Source organism: Enhydra lutris, unplaced genomic scaffold (assembly GCF_002288905.1).
Source record: "Enhydra lutris kenyoni isolate GAN:26980312 unplaced genomic scaffold, ASM228890v2 scaffoldscaffold17, whole genome shotgun sequence".
In the NCBI taxonomy this organism is placed as follows: domain Eukaryota; kingdom Metazoa; phylum Chordata; class Mammalia; order Carnivora; family Mustelidae; genus Enhydra; species Enhydra lutris.
This window is the reverse complement of record NW_019154101.1, coordinates 36,982,392-36,993,323: the sequence shown is the minus strand read 5'-3', so window position 1 is coordinate 36,993,323 and position 10,932 is coordinate 36,982,392.

Here is a 10,932-nt window from a genome sequence, read left to right as displayed (position 1 = left end):
CTAAAGGTACTTAGTGTAGTACCTGGCATATATTTGTGGCTGCTACCAGTACTGGTTTAGATGAGGTCACCTAGGTGTTAATGTTTCAAGTGACAAGACTAGAGGGCCAAGGACATTTCAGGAGCCCATGAAAGAGAATGTTGTTGAAATTCCCTGGCAAAATAGTCCTGGTAGAGACTCCTCCCCTTCCCAGGAAGCTTAAAAAGAATGGTCAGAGTAGAAAGAGAGAAGCCCAAAGAGAAGGATGCCATTGACATTGGGAGAGAGGGTCCTTCCAAGCAGGAAGGAGTGGGGAATAATACCAGATGCTGCAGAGAGATTCCAGATGATGGACTCTCCATTGGCTTTCCAATTTCAGAAGGGTATCAGTAGAGTAGTGAGGGAGACAGAGGAGAGCTGACAACTGGGGACCCAAGTCTGAGGCATGAATGACACCAAAGAAGTAGATAGACCAAACAGAGGTTGCTCTCAAGAAGTTTTATGGGGGGAACCCAAACTATAAAGTATAGCTAAAGGAGATCTGAGGTTTGGGTTTAATATTTTTTCAAGTTGGGAGAAATTTAATATGTTTGTTTACAGAGGAGAAAGAGCCAGTAGAGAGTTTAAGATGGGCTTTGGATATTGAATGACAGCCCAAGTTTTCTGAAGTGTTTAGAGGGCAGAAGAATTCACAGGGGAGAATTAGCTCTGGACAAAACAAGGGGCAGGGTGGATGATACAGACGAGCGCATAGGTGGTGGGAAAGAGAGGAAGTGAAGAGTTTGTTCTTGATAATCTCCACTTTCCAGGAAGTAGGAAGATGGTGAGGATGTTTGAGTATGTTTTGAGGAGAGGGATAAAGTTTTCGAAAAGCTATCCAGCAAATGGGTGGCAAGCTGAATAAACAATATTGGGCACAGCTCAGTCTTCAATCATATCTTCATTTGTGGGAGTTTTCTAGCAGTCCTCAACAGCCTGACTATGGGAACATCCATAGATAATTGGACATGAGCTGGAATTTTTTATAAAATTTTGTGTGGTTTTGAAACTTTTCAAAACACAAAGTTGAAAGAATGAACACCCCTTAATGTAGATTCACCAATTATTAATGTTCACGTATTTGCTTTATCATTTTTATGGATGTAATACTTGTTATTGGAATATAAATTAGACTTTGTTTAACCTTGAATATTGCAGCATTTATCTCCTAGAAACCATGACATTCTTCTACATAACAATAGTATGAATTATTACTCAAGAAATTTAACATTAGGACGATACTATTGAATGTTTAGTCCATATTCAGATTTCTCTAATTGTCTCAGTAGTTTTTCCAAAGATTTTTAAGTGATTTCTACACCCAGTGTGGGGCTTAAACTCATAACCCTAAGATCAAGAGTCACATGCTCTACTGACTGAACCAGCCAGGCACCTCTCAATCAATTCAGAGCTTAAAAAACAAACAAAAAAATACTGTTACGCTGAAAAGAAATAAAAAACAAACAACACTCCAGGATTCATTAGGCATTGCATTCAGTGGAATTTTTAATCTCCTTTAATTTGGAAGAATTTTTTTAACTTTGTAACACTGATATTTTTCAAACATACCATCTTGTTTTTTTTGGAATGTCCCTTAATTTTGGTTTGTTTCTTTATTATAAACTTGGGTCCCATGTTTCTAGCAGGAATACTACTTATGTGATGTGTCCTTATCTAAGCATTGCATCAAGAAGTCTAGGTCAGTCTACCCCATTACTGGTAACATGAACTTTCATCACTTGGTTAAGGTGGTATTTGCTAGGTTTCCTTGCTGTCAAGTTATGGTTTCCCCCTTTTTAATTAATAAGAAATTTGTTGGGGGGTGGTGGTTAGATGTTTGGGAACTACCTGAACTGTAAATATCCTGTTCCTCTCCAATTTGAACCCAGTAGTTTTAGCATCCACTGAAGAAGCCTGGGGCGAGAGAAGAGTCAGTCTGGGTTGGCTAGGGAAGAAACTGAAATCGGAGAGGGCACGCACACATGTAGGTTGTGTATGTGTGTGTTGTTGCAAAGTATATATGCCAGGAGCACAGAGTGAGGGACCCGAAAGAATCGGAAGTTGTGGTCAGAGGTGAGGATGCTGGAGTTTAAAGTTTTTTAGGGGTAGAGCCATTCCAGGCTTTTGAGGTTTTAGGAGGTTGCCATGAATTCAGAAGATAGCTTGAGTGGAGAGAAGGTTTTTTCATTAAGAGGAGGCAAAGGAATTCTGAGACCAAAGTATTGCATAAATTCCCTGTGTAGATATTGAATTGACCCAGAAGATGGGGCAACTGGAGGAGAAATTATATGAGCCAAGGGCCAAAGCCCTCCATTGTTCAAGATCTGTAGCGAGTCAGTCCGTGGATGACGGTAATGGGGGTGGGAAGAGAGTGGAGGAGCTGGATGTCCTGGGCCCAAAAGAAGATGTTTTATTACGTGGGTAAAAGAGCAAGGACGTAGCAGTGGGGATGGGGGTAAACATCATGTTTTCTTTTTAACCTCTCCAGTGTGGAGTAGCCACTGGCAATGGCACCTCCTCCAACCAAAAGGAGAGCCAGGCCTTTGAATAAAGGTAGAGAGTTGGAGAGAGCTTTGAAGCAGCTTTGGAGAAGCATGGTCTTGCTACTGGGGAGAGGATCAGAGGGCACAAGGGAAAGCACAATAGGACAGACAGCCGTAGGAATAGAGAGTAAGAGGAGACAGAGAAGCCCAGGGTAATCTGAGAGGAGATTACCTTGCAGGGTAATTGAGGATTGGAGGACAAAGGGTGGAAAGAAAACAAGAGATGGGAGGTTTGAGCTGAGGTCAGGATTGTGCCTAGACCTCCAGGGCATATGTCAGCCCTTTTTCTGTAAAGGACTGGCAAGCAAATATTTTCAGCTTTGTGGGCCATACAGATGGCTGCTGTTGGAGCATGAAAGCAGCCGTTGACCCTGTGTAGATGAATGAGGGTGACCGTGTTCCAATAAAACTTTACGGTCACTGAAATTTAACTTCATGTAATATTCACATGTCACCAAATACTCTTGTTCTGACTTTTTTTTCTCCCAAACATCTAAAATATGTAAAACCTTTAGCCCACAGGCTGTACAAAAGGAGACCTGAAGACATCATGAGGCCCGTAGGTTTGCTAACCCCTTCTCTAGGGTAAAGGTGTAGGAATTTGTGTTAAAGCAGAGACTTAAGAGTCACTAGGGACATTTTGGGAGGGGAAGTAAAATATATCTTCTGACAATCACGAGTGACTGTTGGTAAAGTCCTTGGACCAGGAGTTCAGGCTATCAGACTACAAACTCCAGAAAGGAAAGGGAAAACTTAAGATCAACAGTAAAGACTATGATGAAGCAGTTATGTATGCACTTACTGCAAACTTTGTTGTTGTTTTAATTCTTTAAAGGCTTTTTTTAAAAATGTAAGTAAAAAGCATATGACAGATTTAAAGCCAAATAATGTATGTGCCCTGGTTCAGTTTTCAGATAATCAGTCTTTCTGTTTTAATCCTCTTACCTTATAGATCTCTATATCTTTCTCAGCTCAGTTTAATCCAGAGAACAACTCTGGTTTCCTCTGGGAGGGGGGAAGTGGGGTTGCCAGACTACCCAAGGTACAAGAAGGGACCTGGTCGCCTAATTGCCCTGTGCGCAAAATAAAGGCTTTCGGCCAACACTTGGCCAACAGTCCCGCACTCCACTTCTTGCTCTCTGAGTGTCCATCCCCTCAGGGGGTACTTCTCCACTCTTAAGTCAGTTACCACTCCAGCATTTGTTTTTTGTCTTTTAAAATCTATTGAACTCCTTCACCAGTGGCTCCTGTCTCTCTCTGTCGTCCTTGTTTTGGCAGAGCTCTGGGAGGGAGAAGATAAACAAGTACAGTCCGTCTGCCATATGCTTGTACTTTAAAGTGGGTGGCTAGTACTCCTGAATTATGAAAAGCCTCTACCCCCTTCTCTCTGTCTTGTACCTTCTTGCCTATTGCTGTCGGATTTTCTGATAAAATTTTAATTATAGTCGGGAAAGGATAGGTATCAATATTCGGCATTTGCATACTTTTATTTTTTTTCCACTCCAAAGGTCAGCATTTGGTCATTGACAACTTGGTTTTTTTCATGCTACATGAAACAGGAATGAAAATAAATGCCATTGATTATATTTTAAATCACTTCTAACTGGTTCTGTTTGCTTACTAATAAAAGGTGAATGGGTTTTTTTTGCCCCATCTTTAATTGTGCTATTTTCATTTCAAGCTAGACACTAGACACTGAATTCTCCTACTTAAAGATTGGATAGTCTTCTCCACACTTCATATAAGTTGAATTACATCCAAACATTTTATTATAAAAATAGGAAAAAATAGCTACTTAAATCAATGGACCATCCTCACTTACTTCTTTGGAAGCCCCAAGCAGCTGTGTTCTCTTGCCTTTTGTTCTCTTGATCCTTGATATGTGGCAAAAAAAAGTGATTATTTTGTTGCACTTTCCAAAATGCATGTAACAGGAAAACTTTACCACATAATGTAAAAAATGTCAGCAGAGGAACTACATATACTTAAACATTGTCTTGTGAGTTTACTATATTCACCCAATGTCACTCAGGTGAAGCTACAAGTGAGCATTAGTCAGTTTTACTTTGGGAAAAATAATGTTCTCATGGGAGGTCTGTTTGAGGAAGTGATACCTGGATAGAGAAGTGATTGCAGACAGTGACAAGTGTAGGGAAGGGAGGAGAGCCCTGTGAGCCAGGGATTACAGTCTCTCAAAAAGGAGGGACTTTGGGATGCCTGAGTGACTTGGTTGCCTGAATATCCAACTCTTGATTTTGGCTCAGGTCATGATCTCAAGGGTTGTGGTTGGAGCCCCGGCATCAGGCTCTGCTCTGAGCATGGAGCCTGCTTAACTGTTCTCTTTCTCCCTCTCTTTCTGCCCCTCCCCCCCACCATTGCTTGTATTCTCTCTCAAAAAAAAAAAAAAAAAAAAAAAAAAGTTGGGAGGGGGGACTTGGAGATTGAGGGAAGGCTAGCATAAGGCCAGTGAGAGATGTAGTTTGGTCAGAAGCCATGGACCTCAAAAGAACTAATTGTCTATTTAGGTTTTAAGGTGTTACTTTGATTTTGGTTAAAGGAAATAAAATCTAAACACTTACTGAATATTTGTTGAGTTGAATTCACTGGAAGATTTTTTTCAAGGTGTATGGTTTAAGTCTGTTAAGCAGAATGTAAACTGTATAATGTGGTTTCTTCCTTTGGCTGCTTATATCATGAAAGAACACTGGATTAGGAATCTGAGGGAAGACATGGTTTGGAGTTTTGTCTCTGCCACTTAAACACTCACAGGTGACAAAATGAACTGATGTTGTACAAGGGCGTGCTGACAAAAGAGTTAACAAAAAAGCAGAAGGTAAATATGAATTCAAACTATAGTGGATGAAGATAAAACAGTTTCATAATTTCTTTCTCCCCATTCCATGCAAATAAGAATAGAAAAATTTTAATGAACTTCATTGAGATTTAATTTACATATAACAAAATGTACTTATTGGAAGTGTAGTATTTGGTGAAGTATGACAAACATATCCATGCAATCGTCTCACTGATCAAGATATAGAACATCTCGGGGCGCCTGAGTGGCTCAGAGGGTTAGGCCTCTGCCTTCAGCTCAAATCATGGTCTCAGGGTCCTGGGATCAAGCCCCGCATCAGGCTCTCTGCTTAGCGGGAAGCCCGCTTCCCCCTTTCTCTCTGCCTGCTGCTCTGCCTACATGTGATCTCTCTGTGTCAAATAAATGAATAAAATCTTTAAAAAAAAAAAAGATATAGAACATCTCTATTACCCCACAGAGTTCCCTCATGTCCCATCTCCATCCATCCCAGGAAACCACTGATCTGCTTTTTGTTACTCTAGATTAGTTCCCCCCCACACACAAAAAATTTCCTATAAATAGAATCACATAGCAGATCTTCTTTTATGTATGGCTTATTTTACCCAGCATAATGCTTTTATTTTATTTTTTTAAAGACTTTATTTATTTATTTGACAGACAGAGATCACAAGTAGGCAGAGAGGCAGATAGAGACAGAGAAGGAAGCCGGCCCCCTGCTGAGCAGAAAGCCAGCCGTGGCTCTCGATCCCAGGACCCTGGGATCATGACCTGAGCCGAAAGCAGAGGGTTTAACCCACTGAGCCACCCAGGTGCCCCTAGCCAGCATAATGTTTTTAGATTCATCTATGAGATGGTCATCAGTTTGCTCTTTTTCTTACAACTTGTTTGTTTCCAGATTGGGGCTAGTATGAATCTTGGTGTATAAGTCTTTGTATAGATAAGTTATAATCTCTTTGTGATAAATATCTAAGAGTGAGATCACTGGGTATATAGTAAATGTATGTTTGCTGTTACAAAAAAATTTTTTTAAAGATTTTATTTATTTGACAGAGAGAGAGCACAAGTAGGGGAGCAGTAGGCAGAAAGAGAGAGGGAAGCAGGCTTCTCACTGAGCAGGGAGCCTGATGCGGGACACGATCCCAGGACCCTGGGATCATATCCTCAGCTGAAGGCAACTGCTTAACTGACGGAGCCACCCAGATGCCCCTGTTATAAGAAATTTTTAAACAGTTTTTCAGAATGATTGTACTCTTTTATATTCCCACCACCAATGTATGAGAGTTCTAAATTTCCCATATGGTTGAGAACATTTTGTATTGTCAGTCTTTTAAGTTTTAGCCATGCTAGCGGGTATGTAATGGAATTTCATTGTGATTTTAATTTGTACTAGTCATTGGGGAAATGACATCAAGAGTCATTCATGTAGTTATTCGTCCAATTCAAGTATCTTCTTTGGTGAAGTATCTTTTCAAGCCTTTGGCCATTTTTATGGCATTATTTATTGTATTATTGAGTTGTATGCATTCTTTAAATATTCTGATCCAAGTCCTATGTTAGATATATGTATTAGGAATATTTTCCTCCCTGTATGTACCTTGGCTTTTCAGTTCCTTAATGGTTTCTTTTGAAGAACAGAAGATTTTATTTTTGGTAAAATCTAGTTAAGAATTTATTCCTCCATGGTTGCTGCTTTTTGTGTCCTACCCAAGCAGTCTTTGCAATTCCCCGGTTTTCTTCTAGAACAGTGCCATCAAACAAAACTATTATGTGAGCCACATATATAACTTTAAGTTTTAAGTAGCCACATTAAAAAAGTAAAAAAAAGAAAACAGTTGAAGTTAATTTTAATCATATGTTCTATTTAAACCAACATGTCCAAAATATTACTTCAGTAGGTAATCAATATAAAAATATGGAGATATTTTACATTCTGTTTTTATCCTAAGTCTTCAAAAGCTAGGCTATAGTTTATGCTTATAGCACATTTGAGTTTGGATTAGTCACATTTTCAGTGTTCAACAGCATGGCTAGAGGCTATTTTAGTGGACAGGGCAGTTCTAAAAGTTTTATAGTTCTTGTTTTTTATTTAGATCTGTGCTCTAATTTTATTTGATTTTTGTATATGATGTGAAGTCTAATTGCAAGGGTTTTTTTTTTTCTCCATACAAATAACCAATTCTCACATCATTTATCTTTTTCCACTGAAGTTATGTTGTACCTTTGTCCGAAATCAAGAGATCATATATGTGGGTCTATTTCTGGACTCCATATACTGTTCCTGCCAATACCATTCTGATTTGATTATTGTACATTTATAGGCCTTAAAATCAGGTAGTGTAATTCTTCCAAGTTTGTTCCTCTTTTCCCTTTTTGCTATTCTAGATTCTTTGCATTTCCATATGAAGTTTAGTTTCAGTTTGTCATTTTCCACAACAAAGCTGACTGGGATTTTGCCCACTGTAGATGGTTGACAGGTGCCCTCCCCCTGCCAAAAGAGATGCCCATGTCCTAATACCCTACACTGAGAATGGGGGGCAGAAAAAAGAGAGGGGCGGTTTGTAAATGTAATTAAGAATCTTGTCATGAGATCATCACAAGTAATTCAGGTGTATCCTAAATCCGGTAAGATAGACCCACAGAAGAGGAAACACACCACACACACAGGAGAGGGCAATGGGACAAGAGAGGCAGAGGCTGGAGTGATGTGGCCAGAAGCCAAGGAAGCCAAGGAAACCAGGGAGTGCCAACAGTCTCCAAACTCTGGAAGAGGCAAGGAAGGATTCTCCTGTAGAGCCACTAGAGGGAGTGAAGCCCCACTGACACCTTGATTTTGGAGTTCTGGCCTCCAGGACTGTGAGAGAATACATTCCTTGTTTTAGCCACAAACTTGTGGTAATTTATTGCAGCAGCTATAGGAAACAAATATGTCCATTATCAAGCTGGGGAAGTTTCTTTTCTTTCCTGGTTTTTTTTTTTTTTTTATTTCTTCTTTCAGGAATGGGTGTTGGATTTTGTCAAATGCCTTTTCTGCATCAACTGAAAATATTTTCTTTCTTGCTGTTTTGGTAATGTTGTCGTAATCTATATAAACACTCTGCTCACATGGTATTGATTTTAGCCCCATCATAACTGTTAACCCTAGTAACATCTGTTCCTGAAAGTGCTGGGTCCTGACATGTTGTATCAAATTGTAAATATGTCAGCATGAATCTTCTTGCTTTATATTTGCTAAAGACATTTTAAGAAGTCGTTGAAGAGTCTGTAGAATAAATATGAATCTCAAAATGCTTAGAAGAATAAAACACAGATCATGGAATTTAGCTGGGTGCTTCCCTATAACTGGGACCACACTCATAACCCTGGGGTCCAGTTTGGCCTTGAGAAATACTTTTCTTTTTTTTCTTTCTTTTTTTTTTTTTAAGATTTTATTTATTTATTTGACAGAGAGAGAGAGCAGGCAGGCAGAGGGAGAGGGAGAAGCAGGCTCCCTTGCTAAGCACGGAGCCCAATGCAGGGCTTGATCCCGGGACCCTGGGATCATGACCTGAGCCGAAGGCGAATGCTTAACCAACTGAACCATTCAGGTGCCCCAAGAGATACTTCATTTGGCTTTTGTACAGTTTCCAAAACTGGGAAACTTGATTGTTAGAGCACTGAATATCATGCTTGTCCTGAATTGGACAGACTGGCAACAGTGTGCTGACTTCTAACATGGCAGTGATCGGCCTGAGCTGTACAGCATCTGCCCCTTACACAAAGAACGTGTACTACACTCACTCCACTACAATCCCTTTCCTCATTGTTTTAAACTTCATAGAGATTTGAGTTTACAGTCTCTGCCCTAGAACCTTTGTTGGGGCACATGGTAATGCAAAGACACATGTCATTAAGGGAAGGTTTAGGGGAAAGGAGGGTATTACAGTTACCAAGTCAACATACAGATCTTCAGGGAACTTTGTGGGAATGATTTAAAGATAAAAAAGGACTTTCATATAATTCATTACCAGTGAGAGAGACACTTTGATCAGCTGACTTATGGATAAATATGGCACAAAGAAACACTAAGAAAAATCTAAATTAAAACCCTAAACCACACAAAGAAAAACAACTCACCTGCTACAACCAAGAAGAGAAAGAAGTACTGTGGAAGCTTATAATGTAAACTGTGAGAAGGGATGCCAGAGATTCTGTTAATTTGTTGTGTATCTACAACCTTCTACCCACCCCACTCCCCTACCCCGGAAAGTACTGAGGAAAAAGATGATCACACCAAATTTTGAGAATTTTCACAAATGTCCTCCAATTAGGAAAGAAGTCAGTGTCATCCCTGTAAAACATCAAGGAATCTGTATATACCACTGTGGGATTTTGCCAGAAACACGAAAAGTTTGCCATCTTCTGGGGTACTATGTTAAACCAGGCAAATGAACTGAAGTTCATGAGATATTCCTTGGCTGACTTGAAGAAGGGTGCTGAGGATTTAAAGGAAATTCAGAAGTGACGGCTGACTTCCCCCAGCAAGCTCTACACTCTGTTTCAGGCTGAGCTCCACAATCCCCATCATCCCTCCCCTCATCCTAAAACCCTCAGGTCACAGAAAAAGTAGATAGCAACAGCACTCAACCCTGAAACTGAAGCTCAGGATAGGGAAGACGGACACATCTCCAGTGAAGAGCAAAGTGTACCAGGAATTCACTAGCCGCATATGAGTGCAAATATAAGGTCTGGTATTCACTTCTAAGGATAAACAAGATAAAAGATATGACATAGCTGTTATGCAAACATGCTATATAACATGGGAGTGGGAAACAAGGAAAACGGCATGTAGAACACAGACAAAAAAACCAAGGTTGGAAGTAAACAACTGGTGAACAGAAATTTCTATTCCTTGTATGTGTTTCATGCTACAGGAAAGAGAAAAAAAAAAAATACGGATTACTCAAAACAACTCAAGGACAGTATAAGACGAGAATGTGATGAAAAAGGAAATTGCATGGCTAAGAAAATTGAGGTTCAAAACAACATGATTTTAAAATCAAGTAAACTAGAAAAATGAATAGAATATTTTGAGAGAATCCGAGTGAGTACAAGATCTCAAGAAGATGGATATGGAAGGACAGAAATCAAGTATAAGGAATCTTGTGACTCTGAAGTAAAAACCCAATCGACAAAAGATAAACTTACTCAGATGTATACTATGAATGGGATTCTACACTAAGAGAAGGAGAATGGAATCTGTAAACTGAATGATCATACTATATACAGGAGGGGAAAAAACTGACATCGAATAATTGACAGAGACATAGCCCAGATAAGGCTCTAAAGAGTTTTAATGATAAAATTCTTCAGGCATCCAAGTAGAAAAGTCAAATCCCCTCACAGAGAAAAATCACACAGGATTCAGATCTCTCCACAAAATCTGATGTCAAAAATCAATGAAAGCAATTGTGTTTTTGTTCTGTTAGGTTTTGAAGAAAGGTGTGAATCCCAAATGTTTACCCTGTTCAGTGTTTGTTTATGTGTGGAACTAAAAAGTAGATAAAACATTAAGGTGCT